Source organism: Tamandua tetradactyla, chromosome 7 (assembly GCF_023851605.1).
Source record: "Tamandua tetradactyla isolate mTamTet1 chromosome 7, mTamTet1.pri, whole genome shotgun sequence".
Lineage (NCBI taxonomy): Eukaryota > Metazoa > Chordata > Mammalia > Pilosa > Myrmecophagidae > Tamandua > Tamandua tetradactyla.
In genome coordinates this window covers 106,985,076-107,001,771 of record NC_135333.1, presented here as the reverse complement: position 1 = coordinate 107,001,771, position 16,696 = coordinate 106,985,076, and the positions used below count along the sequence as shown (strand labels likewise).

General features: G+C 36.8%; 1 pseudogene; it reads left to right on the top strand.

Moving 5' to 3' along the window:
• Positions 1–15,597: 15,597 nt before the first annotated feature.
• Positions 15,598–16,093, top strand: LOC143689921 (receptor-binding cancer antigen expressed on SiSo cells pseudogene; annotated as a pseudogene).
• The last annotated feature ends 603 nt before the right edge of the window (positions 16,094–16,696 follow it).

Here is a 16,696-nt window from a genome sequence, read left to right as displayed (position 1 = left end):
GTATTTACTGGTAGTGATATTGCCAGATCACAAAGAGCTTGATATTTAGTTTTCTAAAGAACTGCCAAACTGTCTTCCACAGTGGTTGTACCATTATACAGTCCCACCAGCAGTGCCTAAGTGTTCCAATGTCTCCACATCCTTTCCAACATTTGTAGTTTCCTAGTTATTTAACAGTGGCCACTCTTATGGGTGTGAGGTGGTATCTCATTGTAGTATTGATATGCATTTCCCTTATAGCTAATGAAGATGAGTATCTCTTCATGTGCTTTTTAGCCATCTGTATTTGCTCTTTGGAAAAATGTTTATTTACATCTTTAGACTATTTTATAATTGGGTTGTTTGTTCTTTTATTGTGAGTTCATTATTTCTTTATGTATACAGGATATCAAACCTTTATCCAATATGTGATTTCCAAATATTTTCTCCCAATGGGTTGGCTGCCTCTTCACCTTTTTGACAAAGTCCTTTGAGGCACAGAAGCATTTGATTTTGAGGAGTTCCCATTTATCTTTCATTGCTTGCGCTTTGGGTGTAAAGTTTAGGAAACTACCTATTACTAGATCTTGAACATGTTTCCCTATATTTTCTTCCAGGAGTTGCATGGTACCACACTTAAATTTATATCTTTGTACCACTCTGAGTTAATTTTTGTATAGGGTATAATGTAAGGCCCTTTTTCATTCTTTTGGCTATTGATATCAAGTTCTCCAGTGCCCATTTATTGAAAAGACTATTCTGTCCCAGTTCAGTGGATTTGGGGACTTTGTCGAAGATCAATTGACCATAGATTTGGTGGTCTATCTCCACACTCCTGATTTGAAGAATCCTCTGCTTTCGAGAACAAGGATTTTACAGGCTACTGCCTAGAACAGTAATAATGCATGTCATATACCTTTAGATATGTATATGCATGTGTGTGCATGTGTATACACAACTGTTTTCAGCTATCCTCAAAACAAGTAACTAGTCTCTAATTGGAAAAATTTGAAAGACAATTACATTTACACTAACCAATTAGGATTCATCTCCACAACTGGAAAATTCCATCACTTCCAACATGTTTTCAGACTGTCTTCTTTGGGTTCAATGTGACTGTAAAATGCCAGTTAGAAAATTGGAAACAATGGGCTCACAAGGCCTAGAAGAATTCCAAATCATTTAGTAGGTTTATCAAGTCTTCTGAACAATGGAAGAAATGTGGAAAATGCAGCAGCTACTTTAAAAAGCATTATTGTTCAACATGACATGCCTTCTGTGCAATGTGTTTTCATACACTTTAAAGTTCATAGAATCATGGCATCTTGAATCAAAATTGGCCATAAAAGATTATTTTAATCTGTCATTCTTTTTCTCATTTTACATATATATAAAGAGATATTTAAATCAACACTTTTTTTTTTAACATTTACCCAGTGTGAGGTGCTGGGAATAGTGTGACACAACAAAAATGAAGCTATCACATATTGAGAATTTACCATAAAGCAGGTGCTGTGCTAGATAATTCACAATATATCATTTTAATGCACACATCAATTCTGTGAGATAGGTATTATAATCCACATTTTGCTTATGAAATGTATTGCAAAGTAAGTGAGTTATCTAACAGTACGACATTAGGAAATGGGAGAGTCAGGTTGGAATTTGCATTCTTTCCATGGTTCTGTATTGCATCCATAGAAGTTCCTAAAAACCTTTCAATTTAGTTCGCATTAGAAAGGGAAACTAAAATAACAGTAGAAAATGTAAATGTCAGGATAAAAAATACGTATAGACTGCCTAAGAAGATACCTAATTTATATTCAAATGAAGGACATCAAATGAAGGACATCTAAGGATAAATTCCTTAGAAGTCCAAGGACTCCTGCTGGAGTGGCCAGCAAAGCCTTTTCAGAAAAGATAGGGAACAAATTAAGAATTGTTGTTTAGATTCGATCTGGGTTGGAGAGGGAATGAGATGCAAAAATGTGTGGAGGTGGAAAGGAAGCAAGTCTGTTAGGAGAACATCAAGTATACCATTTGACCTCAGTAGAAAGTTCACATAAAGAAGTGTAGGAACTAATGCATGATAAGGCCTTTGTAAACATGAATTGGGGAGTTTTGAATATCATACTAAAATCTTCCAACTCTTCCAAAAACAATAGAGAATACGAAGCTTTTGGGCAATGGCACGACAATAAACCCACCCAAGGAGTCAAGGAATTTAGTCATGGGAAAAAAGACAGATCTTAATATAAGAGAAGCTATAGATTTGATATTCCCATTAAAAAGAATCTCTAATGATGACTCCGGTCTATGCTTGATTAGATGGGCATTCTCATGGACTCTTTTTTTTTTAGGAAGTTCATTCTGTTACCTGCCACATAGCCCCAGTCATCACCTCCCCCTATGAAAAATAAACAGAAGTAGAAGCTTGGAGAATGCTCATTAAAACTTTAAGGACATATGCTTTCATAATGGTTCTAAAAAGGGTGTAGGCTAGATGGAAGTTTCAGCTGCTGCCACTGACTCTATCAAACACTGGAGATTTTATAGTTACACAGAATTTTAGACATTATATAGTAGTTGCAAAATTATCAATCTGGCAGGTAAGAAAGTAATATTATTTACCACATTTTCCCCTATTTTGTAGCACTTTCCCATAATCTTAATCTCAAATCTGATAAAAATTATTCTTTTTGTACATAAAATTATGCAAACCATGATATATGATTACTGAGTTATTTGGATGAATGTATTGTTGCTATATGGAATAAAGTAGGCTGTCAATTCTACCTTTTGCTAATAATAACTTTCATTTACTTGATCACTGAGTATGTACTGGGGCTTTACATATGTTACCTCATTAATCATCACAATAACACTGTAATATAAACATCTCCATTCCTCAGGTGAGAAAATGGAAGCTTGGGAAATTTAGGTAATAGTACAAGACAGAGCCTGATTTCAAACTCAGGCATAGCAGATTCCCAAGTCCAGAAATTCCCCTGTAACATCTTGCCATTCTTGATATCACATTGTCTTTCAAAAACGACATTTTCAAAAATCATGCTCTTGAAAGGATGGGAGACAATAACCATCAAAGTCAACCAGAGAGATTTTTTTTTAATTCAGATGTAATTCTCATCCCCCACTATGCAACACAAATGCACACACAAATCAGGGCCATGGAATCAGAATCTGTATGGGTGGGACCCAGGAATTTGTATTTTATGACATTAGCCAGGTGATTTCTAGTGATTGGCCAGATTTGGAACCGTGGTGGGTTGAATGGTGGTCCCCAATAAGAAATGTCCTAATCTCAGGATCCTGTGTGTTTGGCTTTATCAAGATAATGGGTCTTTGTAGATGTAATTAAGTTAAGGATATCAAGTTCAGACCATCCTAGATTATATGGGTGAGTCCTAAATTCAATGACAAGCATCTTTATGAGAGTCATATCGAAGAAGGACATATATATAAAGACAGAAGCAAAGATTGGAGTTAAGTGCCACAAACCAAGGAATGCCAACAGTCACTAGAAGCTAGAAAAGGCAAGGAAAGATTCTCCTCTTATATAGTTTCCCACTTGCTAAAACAATACCATACAATGGGTTAGCTTAACAACAGGAATCATTTGGCACATGATTTCACAGGCTAGAAGGCGCACTTCTGGGGTCAGTATCTTTTGTCTGGCAAGCAATCTTTAGGGTTCTTTGGCCTTTCCATCACATGGCAATGCACATGGCTGAATCTTCTTTCACTTTCAGGTTCCATTTACTATCAGCTTCTGGCTGTTTCCTGTAGCTTCTCCTGCTTTGTCCAATTTCCTTTGCTTATAAGGATTTCATTTATATTGGATTAAGGTCTACCTTCACTCAGTTTTGACATACCTTAACCAATAGCGTCATCAAAGGTTGGATTTACAAATGGGTTCATACCAGTAGGACCAGGGATTGCCTTTTGTGGGCAACATGATTCAATCTCCAACATTCCTAGAATCTTCTGAGGGAGGACAGCTCTGTTGATACCTTGATTTCAGATTTCTAGCCTCTAGAACTGTGAGAGAATAAATCTGTGTTGCTTAAGCCTCCAAGTTTGTGGTAATTTTGTTACAGTAGGTCCAGGAAACTAATACAGGAGCCTGCTGATTTAGGTGACATAAAATAAAGTACCCAAAGTAATTAAGGCAGGATTGAACATGGGAATGAGAGGAAAAAGTTGGAAATAATATAAGACATCTTTGGGCCCACTCAGGAATATTTACAATTTGATAAACTCTTCTGGTCATCCATTTTTCAAAGATGCATCTATAATCTATTTATCTTTAACCATTGCCAAAGTATTGAGTAGACGATTATAGATTGTATTTACATTAACTGTGAAAGGTCATTTAAATCTGCATAGTTAAATCCATTTGGGGCATATAGTTTTTGAGATCTAAAAATTATAATTCAATTTGTTCCTAGGTGCTAGCAGTAAGGTTAATATTAAACAGGAAAAATAGGTAATTACTCAGAGAATATGTTTCGACAAAGAGGGAGGGAAATTAAGGGGAAAGGAAATACTGAGTGGTGCTTCTTTTTACTTTGTGTTTCAGGTGATGCAAATACCATTGCTTTCTATTCTTTGGCAAGTTTAGGTCCCAGTGATGAAGGCTTTCCCACACTTCTACCTCACAGTTAACATGATTAGAAACAACAAGTAGAAGACACTGTTCTATGATCTTCTTGGGTATTGTGCCAATTATCCCATCTATTGAAGGACCCAGAGCAGGATACCAATTATTATTCTGCATGCTAATTAAAAATAAACAAACATACTATATAACTATAAATCCTATTTTGTTGCCAATTAGAAAATTATCTAATGTTATGTTGGGCCAACCCAACATGATATTTCTTCCATTTTACTTGGATTCTTGGCTATAAATAGGGACCCCTGAGATTATACTAGTACATTGTATTATAAATTTATTAATTTGATTTCTTAATACTTATATTTCTAGTCCCCAAATTTTCCCTAAACTTCAGACTGGACATTCCTAAACTTCAGAGAATGTTACTTGGCATTATACTTGGATGAATAGCCAAACAGAACTTTGATTTCCTCTTCCAAACTTGCTTCTTCTCTAATGTTCCCCAGCTCAGTTAGAGGTGTCACCATTCACTTAGTTGCTCAGATCAGAGATTATGAAGTCATTCTTTCCTCTTGTCTTTCTGGTAACCATCCATTTCAATTTTATATCAAATACTATTGCTTCAATCTTCCAAACCATATCAATTCCTAATATTTTTCTCCCCCTCTGTCTGTTCCATCACTTATTAACTAGCAACAGCCTTTTAACTAGTCTCCCTGCTTTTACTCTGGCCCCCTCACTTCATCTTCTACTCAGCAGCCAGAGTGTGACACTGCCCTGCTTCAGACTCTCCAAGGACTCTGTATTACTTTAGCAGTTGGGTAACTGCTGAAATTGAGACTTCCAAATAATGGCAACTTTAACAAGATAGAAGGACAATAATGGTGTCTCCATATGTCAGGGCACAAGGCTACGTCCTTATTGTTCTGTCATGCATAGGGTGTAGCCCTCATCTACGTGGTTCCCGGTGGCTCAGTGCCACCATATCTGCATTCAGGCCAATGGGAAATGTAAAAGAGGAGAACCTGCCTCTTCCCTTAAGACACAACTTGAAAACGTGCATATCCACTTCCATTCACATCCTATTGGCCAGAAATTAGTTGTGCTATCACCCTTAACTGCAAGGGATGTTGAGGAATATAGTCCTTATTCTATGTAGTCCTATATCTGGCTGGGAATTAGGAGTTCTAATACAATAGCAAAAGGGAACAGGGGTTATTATGGTAGACTATGTGGTGGTTATATAAATACCCAAATATGTTATGGTTCAATTATATGGACGTTACATTTACCTCATATAATAGTTTTGAGTAAGCAAACAGGTTATTGCATGAACTTATTTTTATTTTTATTTTTTTGCACGGGCAGGCACGGGGAATCAAACCCGGGTGTCCGGCATGGCAGGTGAGAACTCTGCCACTAAGCCACCATGGCCCACCCTGTCTTACTATTTCTTGAACTTACCCAGTCTGTTTCCACCCCAGGGTCTTTGCCATTGCTATTTGTTCTGCCTGGAACTCTCTTCCTCTTTCCACACAGTTCACTCCCTTCCTTCATTGAGTTTTTTCCTTAAATGCCATCTCCTCAGAAAAATCATCCCTGGCCACCCTTTCCATATACTCCATACCCTTGACCACTTTCCATCACTGCCAAAACCTTTACTATGCTGCTTCCTTTTTTTTTCTCACAGAACCCCTCACTTCTTCATGTGTCTGTTTATGACCTAAGCCTACCCATTAGAAAGCATGCACTATGATGGCAGAGATATTATCTGTCTTGTTCATTGTTATGTCTCTAATTGCATAAAAGAGTATCATATTAAGCACAGAATAAATATTTGTTGAATTAAATTAATAAAGAGAAACTCTGATTGGTTACATGTAAGAGTTAATTTACCGTAATATTCTATGAACCAATTCCTTTCCACTCTTATAGACTTTCTTTCTCAGAGAGCATCTTTTCATATGTTTGATATTTGCATCCCATATTTATGTATGGGGATAATCATACACCTATTTCCTAGGATGGTTGGTTGTCAAGATTACATGAGACAATATGTATAAAATGTGCCTTTTCTATAGGGAAAGCATTAAAAGCACAAAAAGCGGAGAAATCTTTTAATCATTAACATATACCTAAAACATTATATTATCTAAATTTATGAGGAGAAATAAAGGATCTGAAATATAGCTATCTGCTACTATGAAGGTAAAGTGAAAAATGGCCAAGTTCTGAATTGCCTTTCATTTATTCAGATTGTTATTTTATAAGGAAATATCTAGATTCTAAACTTTTCCAGCATCAGTTTTATTGTAATAATATAACAGTTTAGAATATTAAAGTCATTCTTTCAACATGGCCAATTGAAGTGAAAGGAGAGCAAAATCCTTTTGGTAACAGTCTGTACTGTGTCAAATGCATTATTGAACATGACAGGGATTTCCATATGGTTTTTACTTTCAGATTAAAAATGCATTCAATCATAGAGTTGATGAATACATCTGTTATATTCCAGTTGACAGAATCATTAAAGGTGATATTATTACACTAGTTATCCCAGTATCTTGGATAATTCTTCTGAGATGCAGTGATCAAACAACCCATATGAGCAGAATCATCCAGAAATGGCTTTCAAACACTAAAATAGTCTGAGAATGTTCAGTTAGCAAAAACACTGAACTGATTGTTTTATAAAGAAATGTTCTATTGTTTTGTTTCATTTAAAAACTAAGCTCTCACTTGAGTCTCTAGGATAAATATCTCTTGTTCTAATGTTACAGAATAATTTCATAGGCCCAGTATTGAGTTAACAACAGACAGGATCTGTGATGTGCTCTTAGACCCTGCACTGGCTGCTCAGGAGCTGAAAGTTTCTCCTTCCAAATCTAGCCCAAGAGGGTTGAAGATCCTGTTATGATACCTTACGGGAATAGCATATATCCGTTGGAAGAAGCTGGAATTTCTCACAATGATTGAAATGCAATTCCTTTGCAAATGCAGTATATAAAAGGCAATGCTGTCTTCTGCCCAACCCTCACCAGTTTTCAGTGTTCCTCCAGTCCCCACCCTGCCTGGTATTCATTATACTGTTACCAGCATCCTCTACTTCAGGTGGAGCTAAACACTGGGGAATGCAGTCTCTGGATGTGGCAATAGCACTGCTGATGGGGAAAAAGGAGAGGTGATACCGCTGATTGCCTCAGATGACAATTTCCTGTCAGAGGGAGATGGCACCTAAGTTTTTGCTCAGTGCAACCCCTTTTCCTGTAGTTAACGTCGGGCAGTGGGAGAGAATCAAAGTTTTCCTCTTGCTTTGGGAATGTTCTTGCTGTTCTGGTTCAAAGGGTAGTAATGTTTGTGCCATCCAAGAATTTGTTTCTCAATCACTCTCCATTAATGATGTAGTTAGTGGAAAGTCCCTCTGAACTTTGACATATCTTCTTATCTTTAGTTTACAATACTGGTGCCAGTTTTTATCTTTTTGTATACTCTCATGGGTATCTTAACAAGAAATTGATAAGTCTATTAGATATTGCTAATTTCCTGCCACATTAACCTGAAAGGCTGTCTAAGTTATTTGATTTTGTTTATTACCAAGAGAGATCAATTGAGTAGAATAATAGAATCTCAGGCAGAATGGAATCATAATGGCTCTCTGTGGACAAATCCCCAATACTAAGTCTCTCTTGACTGTTGGGGATAGATAGGAAATCAGGCATCATCTAGTCCAAATCCTCACCTCATCTAGGAATTCGGTTGCCAGAAAGGATTAATGACTTTCTCAAGACCCAGCTAGTCAGTGTTAAAGAGCTGAGCAGGTACCCATATCAATTGGACATCTTTTTATTCTGCATCTTTTTACTTGCTATATTGGAAGTAAGAAAATGAGGAGAGGGGAAAAGGTAGAAGAAATACCAAATATTTAGTATGGATCAGACCTGTGCCAGATTTCTTGCATATATTTCCTGTTTTGATCTTCCTCATAACCTATTATGTATGTGTTATTACCCACATAATACCAGTAAGGGATTTTATATTTATTAAAAGTAAGGGATTTTTATTTCTAATGACCAGACTGTAGTAATAACAGGCTGGTATTAGCTCTAATAGCTGAGAGCCTGAATTAGTAATTAGAAAGTTGATTTGTGAATTCTATGATTAGTTGAGAAAATGCTTTGGATATATTGGGGTGGGGGATATTTTATTAGGAAATGAGGCTCAATGAATCATCTCTATACCACTGGAGTATATATCTTTAATAATTACCATCTTCTGACTCTTGGGCTCCCCTTTTCTTTGCTTCAAACTGGCCACCCTCTTTGGTTCACATAGTGTCTGTCCAGGAAAAATTTATTAGATTTTCCCTTATAATCCTACCTCTGCAGATTATATCAATGCCCTTGATTGTGGTTTTGGCTACTGTCAAAACTCTTCAACCAAATATTTACAAGCTGTAGGCTTATCTCCATGTTGGCTAATCACATCCATTATATGTAGATTAGATCAGTTTCCTTCCTAGAGGACAGGCTTACTTATTTTCTTTCCAAAATTTTAGTGGGTGCTTTTATTATCACTCTCATGTATTTACTGCCTGGATTACTGTAACAATGTAATTTAATTGCAGATGAGTTGAAGTCACTTTCTCTTGTGCATTAACTACAGCTCTGGAAGAGGCTTTAAGAGGCCATCTTGCTCAAGACTCTTCCTACAGGTGAGTGAATACCATAGATCAGGCAGACCATGAGCCCACCTCTTCTTTCCTTAATTAAATACAGAAACAATGCAACAATTTCTTTATCAGCTGACTTTTTTTTTAAAGTAGCAATTATTCCTTATGTTCAAACACAACTTTTCTAATTTAGCTTTTTTTTTTTTTAATTGGTATTTTCCCATCAGTGATGGACAGGGGAAGGACAGTACTCTGGGCCTTTGGAATGCCTGTGCAGATGTCATGGCAGAAGCCAGGCAGACAAACAAAAGGGGGCCCCAACATGACTTGGTTAGATAAATTTTGACTCAAAAAAGGGGAGACGAGACAAGGTGGGGGAAGGGTCTTAAGATTCGAGGAGGTTTGGTCCAGAGTTTCCTACATAAATTATGTAAATTTTCCATTTCACCTCAGTGGTCAGTTACCTCTGGAAAACTTCTGGTCATTATAACCAGGAACGAACCTGGACAAGGGAAAGGACAGACCTTGGAGTGGATCTCATTGGAGAAGAAAAGCTGCCCACACACCAGCCCAGTTGATCTTGCCTCATGAGCAGCTGTCACATCCCTTACAATCTCTCACATATCCTAGCAGAAGCTCTAGTCCAGGGGCAGAGGGGCTGTAAAGGAGAAAGTAGATTCGTAAATGTGCTGGATACGATGAGGCTGTAGGACCACCTCAGTGAACTATGGCTCTTTTCATAACCAGGTTTAATGGTCAGTGTCCCCTAACTCCACAGACCTTTGTGGAGGTTTTGAAAAGTAATTTTTTCTCAGTCTCATTAACTTTAAAGTGGGTAAGTGCTTACTTAGCTGGGGCAAATTGATCTTTTATTCCAAAAAATTACCTTGACAATCTTGTGGGGGTAAATGGAAAGAAGAAAAGGGAGTTTTATGTGCAGAGAAGCCATTTCCCTTTCTCCCCTCTTTTTGACCTCTGAGCACAGCAGCTACAAAGACCAAGGTTTTCAGTGAGTAACTTATCAAACTGGGGCATGTGGCACATTCACTAGGACATCCAGTTCACCAACAGCAGTGGGAATTTACTTCTTTCGGTTCCCTGTTTATTTTAATGTCACATGTATAGCCTCACTGATAAATGTGTTTCATTACAAGATAGGATTTACTGAAAACCTGGCATTAAATCCATTCTGCAAGCATAGGGACATAGGACCCAAGAAATCAACTTTGAACTTAGCCTAATACTTCTTTGGAGACTTTGTTAATTAGGGGCTTTTAGAATCTCCATTCAAGAACCCTTCCTTCTCACCCAAAGAGTCAAATCTAAACTGGATTGAGTTTTGATAAAAAAAAAAAAAGATTAAAGAAAACATTATGGCAGAGAGCAATTCTCTGTAAAGTTGCAAATATCTGAGTGATCCAGGATGGAAATTATGCTTTACGTGTAAAGCATTTCTCTCTGACTCATGTTTTTAAGGAAGGACACCTTCTTTTCAATAAATATCCGTTCAAGTCCATATACACCACTTCATGCTTCTGAGCTTTAGATAGTTGTTCTAAAAATAATTTTATTTCTAAGTCTATGAATAGTAAACACTCACTGTAAAAGGCTTATAAAATACAGAACCTATAAAGGAGAAAGTGAAATTCTTTAGTACACCTCTAGTCAGGGAAGACTACCGTTAATATTTTGTTATTTCCTTATAGTCTTTTCTCTATGCATTTTTACATGGTCAAGATTAGACTATATAAAATATAATGTGGGTTAATATTTTATAAATATTAAGTCAATCCCTTTTTATTCTCCCCTTTTATTCCCTTACTAGTGCAAGGTGGGTACATGAGGCTTCTTTCCCAGAAGAGAGAAGATTGGTGGTGCCTACAGACTCCTCCAACCCTTCTTCCCTTCTCAGTAGATTGTACCACGATCACCATCCAACCAGGAGTTTAGATCAGAATCCTTGGAGTCAGGCGTGGCTCTTTCCCCTCATACTCAACACTCTTTCTAACAGCTCATCCTGTCTGTGGGACCTTCAAAATATATCCCCAATCTAGCACTTCTTACCATTGCATTTATGCCAGACCGGGACAAACCACAGTAATCTCTTGCCTAGACTAACGCAAAAACTTCTATCATTTCCTTATTAGATCTCCTCCTTCCCAGCTGTTAATTTCTTACTCGGGAGTCAGATTTTTCACTACCCCACTCAAAACTTCCAAATAGTTTCCCATCGTCCTCAATATGCTTTACAACTGTGGTTCTCAACTACTTTGGTTTCAGGAACTTTTTGTATTCTTGAAAATTATTGACTATTCCAAAGAGCATTTGTTCATGTGCATTGTATCTATCAATATATAATGTATTAGAAACTAAAACTGAGAAAAAATTTAAAACATTTACTAAATTATTTAAAAATAACAAGAATAAACTTATTACACGTTAGCAAATTATTTTATGAAGAGTGGATATATTTTCAAAAACAAAAGGAATATAGTGAGAAGAATGGCATTGTTTTACATTTTTGCAAATGCTTTAACATCTGACTTAATGGAAGACAGCTGGATTCTCAAACTTGTTTCTGCATTTAATCTGTTGCAATATGTTGTTTTGCTTAAAGTATATGAAAAAAATCCAGCCTCACACAGAAAAGTATTTGTAAAAGGAAGGACCTCATGGAATCCCTTAAAGAATCTCAGGGACTCCTGTGGTCCTCGGACTATACTTTGGAAATGTCTGGCCTACAAATTCCAACAATGAGCTGGCCTGATGCTCTCCAAGTTTGTCTTTGACCATCTACACTTTCTCACTCTCTATTCCTGCTATACCAGCCTTCCTGCTGGCCCTTGTACTCTCCAAGCAAGTTCTCACCTTAGGATCTTTGCTTTTAGTGTTCTATGTTCCTGACATTCTTTCTTTAGATCTTTTCTTGGCTCTGTCCTCCACCTCATTCAGGTCAGGTTAAATTTTGTCTCACAGAGACTTTCTCAGATCACCTTTTCAAAATAGCATTCACTCTTTTCCACTCTCTATCACCTTACCCTGCTTTGTGGTGATATTGGAGTGATATATTTGGAGTGATATATTTGGATCTTTTTTTAAAAAAGTCTTTCATGACCCTACTTAATATGTTCCATCTTTCCTTTACCTCTTGAACATATGGAATACCGTTATACTAACTCATTTTTTAAAAACAGTTTTATTCACGCACCACACAATACATCCAAAGGGTGCAATCAGTAGCTCTTGGTAAAATCAAAGAGTTGTTCATCCAACACCACAATCAATTTTAGAATATTTTCATTGCTCCAAAAAGAAAAGCCCTATACTCTGTATGCCTCCCCTATTATGGATACTTGGTGAGGCATGTATGTTACATTTGATGAAAGAATATTAAAATATTACTGTTAACTATAGTCCATAGTTTGCATTAGATTTTTCCCCATATACCACTCTATTATTAAAACCTTGTAATAGTGACATACATTTGTTCTAGTTCATAGAAGAGCATTCTTATACTGTACTATTAACCACATTAATCATCTACAACAGGGTTAACTATGTTATACTGTCCCATGTTTCATACTCTACCTTTCCTTCTAGTGACTCAATGACCCTAAAATTTCCCATCACCTCTATCCATTTCCAAACATTTACAATCAACCTTATTAAAAATTCTGCTTAAATTAAGCATCAGTTCCCCATTCTCTAGCCTCATCTGTCTCCTGGCAATCTATATTCTAGATGCTAATTTTATGAATTTGCTCATTATTATTAGTTGATATAATCATTTTTGTGTCTGGCTTATTTTAAGTAACATAAGGTCCTCAAGGTTCATCCATATTGTTGATACATTAGGACTTCATTCTTCTTACAGCTGAATAATATTCTATCTTACATATATACTACATTTTGTCCATTCATCACTTGATGGACAATTGGGTTGTTTCCATCTTTTGGCTATTGTAAATAATGCTGCTATGATCATCAGTACAAATGTCTGTTTGCATCCCTGCTTTCAGGTCTTCTGACTATTCACTTACTGGCAGGATTGCCAGATCATATGGTAACTGTAGACTTAGCTTCCCGAGGAACTGCCAAACTGTCTTTCACAGCAGTTGTACCATCTTACATTCCCAACAGCAGTGAATGGGTGCTCCTATTTCTCCATATCCTCTCCAACACTTGCAGTTTTCTGTTTTTAATAGTGGCCATTTTAGTAGGTGTAAAATGATATCCTGTTGTGGTTTTGATTTGCATTTCCTTAATAGCCATTGATGTTGAGCATCATTTCTAGTTCTTCTTTGGAAAAATGTTTATTCAAGTTTTTTGCCCATTTAAAAATTGGATTGTTTGTCTTTCTTGTTGAGTTGTAGGATTTCTTTATATATAAGAATGCCATTTCTTATATGTAAAGAAATCCTATATAATACATACATATATATATATTTCTAAATATATATATATATATGTATGTATGTTATATACAGGGTTATATATATATAACCCTTATTGGATATGTGGTTTTCAAATATGTTCTCCTATTGAGTAGGCTACCTTTTAACCTTCTTGACAGAGTCCTTGGAAGCACATAAGTATTCAGTTTTGAGGAGGTCCCATTTATCTCTTTTTTTCTTTCATTGCTTGTGCTTTGGGTATAAAGTCTAAGAAACCATTGCCTATCACAAAATCTTGAAGATGCTTCCTTTCATTTTCTTCTAGGAGTTTTATGGCCTGGTCTTTTAATTTTAGATCTTTGATCCATTTTGAGTTCATTTTTGTGTAAGGTGTGAGATAGGGTCCTCCTTTATTCTGTTGCATTTGAATATCCTGTTCTCCCAGCACCATTTGTTGAAGAAACTGTTCTGATCCATTTGAGTGGACTGGCAGCCTTATCAGAGAACACTGATTGTAGCTGTACAGGTTAGTGTGATGCCCTGGCACATCACTGAGTAATTTGGGCAGAAGATAAAAAAGTATTTGCAAAGTCCCATTGAGGGACTGAGGAAAAAGATGGAAATATTAAACTTCACCACTGGGGAAGACCTGATATTCTTGCAAGCAGTGAGGACTGCCCAGTTGATGGGCCAGACCTTCTGATCTTGAAGCTTGCCCTTATGAAACTTGTTCCTGCAAAGGAGAAGCTAAGCCTACTTATGATTATGCCTAAGAGTCACTGCCTGAGAACCTCTTTTCTTGGCTCAGATGTGACCTTTCTAAGCTAACTCAACAGGTGAATTCACTGCCCTCCCTCCTACTAGGAACATGATTCCTAGGCGCTTAAATCTCCCCCAAAATGTGGGACATGATGCCTGTGGATGAGCCTGGACATAGCATCGTGGGATTGAGAAAGTCTTCTTGACCAAAAGGGGAAAGATAAAGGGAACAAAGTTTCATTGGCTGAGAGATTTCAAATAGAGTTGAGAAGTCATTCTGGAGGTTATTCTCATGCTCCATAGATATAGGCATCTACCTATCTATCTATCTCTATCTCTATCTATATCTGTATAGATATAGAGATCCCTTTTCAGTTTTTGGTGTACTGGAGTAGCTAGAAGGAAGTACCTGATACTGTTGAACTGTAATCGAATAGCCTTGGTTCTTGAAGATGATTGTATAATTACATAGCTTTTAAGGTGTGACTGTATGATTGTGAAAACTTTGTAACTGACATTTCCTTTATCCAGTGTATGGACAGATGAGTAAGAAAATAAAGACAAAAAATAAATAAATGGGGGGGATGGAATGTTTCGGGTGTTTCTTTTTTACTTTTATTTCTAATGTTATTCTTATTTTTTTTGGAGTAATGAAAATATTCATAAATCTATTATGATGATGAATGCACAGCTATATGATAGATACTGTGAACTACCTATTGTACACTTTAGATGAGTATATGGTATGTGAATATATAATTCATATCAATAAAATTGCATTAAAAATCAATTTACCGGTGACTGGAATGGGTGAGCAGCCTTGGCCATTCTGTGCTCATGGGTGGGGAGATGGACCTGCAGGGGCACTAGCCCGAGGAACAGGACCCAACTGCTCCTCCAGCAGAAAAATTCACCAGTTCTTCCCGTCTTCACTCTATAGGCCCTGCACCTCCCAAGAGAAAATTTTCCCAAATCCCAGCCCACCTGGCACCCTTCCAGCCACTTGCATATGTCGCACTGTGTAACCTTAAGACATGTATGTTGTTTTTCTCATCTCTACAGTGGATTTGGTTTCTCATCATGGCCACCACACAGTTCTGGTTATTTAAAGTTTGCAGTTGTCTAGCAGCAGTATTCTCATTCCTAAAGAGATTAATATGCAGTTCTGGAGAGGATGGAAATTAAGTGGAAACCAAATAACTTTGCCAACTATACTTGTTTATTCATCAGTTCTTAAGCAGGCAGATGTTGAAAAGTGGACTTCCTGGGATGAAGATGCACCCACAGGTGTAAAGATCGAGGGAGGGAATGGGAACGTGGCAACACCACAAAGTGCTTTGGAACAGCTGGAACCTGGCTATTTTAAGGACATGACACCAACAATAAGGAAGATTCAGAAAATTGCTATTAAGAAGAAAGAACCATCAAATTTTGCCATCCCAAATGGTAGAACAAGTTTTTCTAGTAGATTAGCAGCTATTCAAGATATGCCTTTTATTCATCAATCTCCTGAATTAGGTGACTTACATACCTGGCAAAAAAAAAATCCTAATGTTTGGGAGGAAGAAGAAAATGCAGGCTGGCAAGCAGAAGAAGTTCTGAGGCAGCTATTTTCCAAGAGAGCAGCAGAACAATAAAGGAAGAAGATGGAAAAGGAAGCCCAGTGGTTAATGAAGAAGGAACAAAACAAAATTGGTGTGAAAGTTTCATAACAAATGATCTTCAGGTATTATAGTGCCAACAGGAGAAATATGAGCTCCAGAACACAAGCAACCTTTGTGTGGAGTTAAGAGTATTTTCAGAAGATAAACACTGCTTGATTTTAATGTATTCATTCATCAAATCATCCAGGATACTGGGATTCTTCCAAGGTACTTTGAGCTTTTATTGGTTGAAACTTAAAACAATAAAAAGGCATGAGACAATATTTTATTCAACATGCTCCAGATATGAGATGGCTGATTGCTGGAGAGAAATAATTGCAAGTGGAATAAACAAGTATCTCTTCATGCTAGTGTTTCGAGCTGAATAAGTGGGTGAAAATAAATTTACGGTGGAAAAGAACTCTGCTATTATGCTTTCCTTCAATGTGCATAATGATAAAATAAATAATTTTGAATATCCTTTTGCTTCCATGATTATCTGTTCTAAATCCAATAAACTATAGGACTTTAAATTCTTTATTTTTGTTTTCAGAAGCTGATGTTTGATTTCCTCTCATTTGACAAGGTATTGTTTATGTTTGGTACAACATTA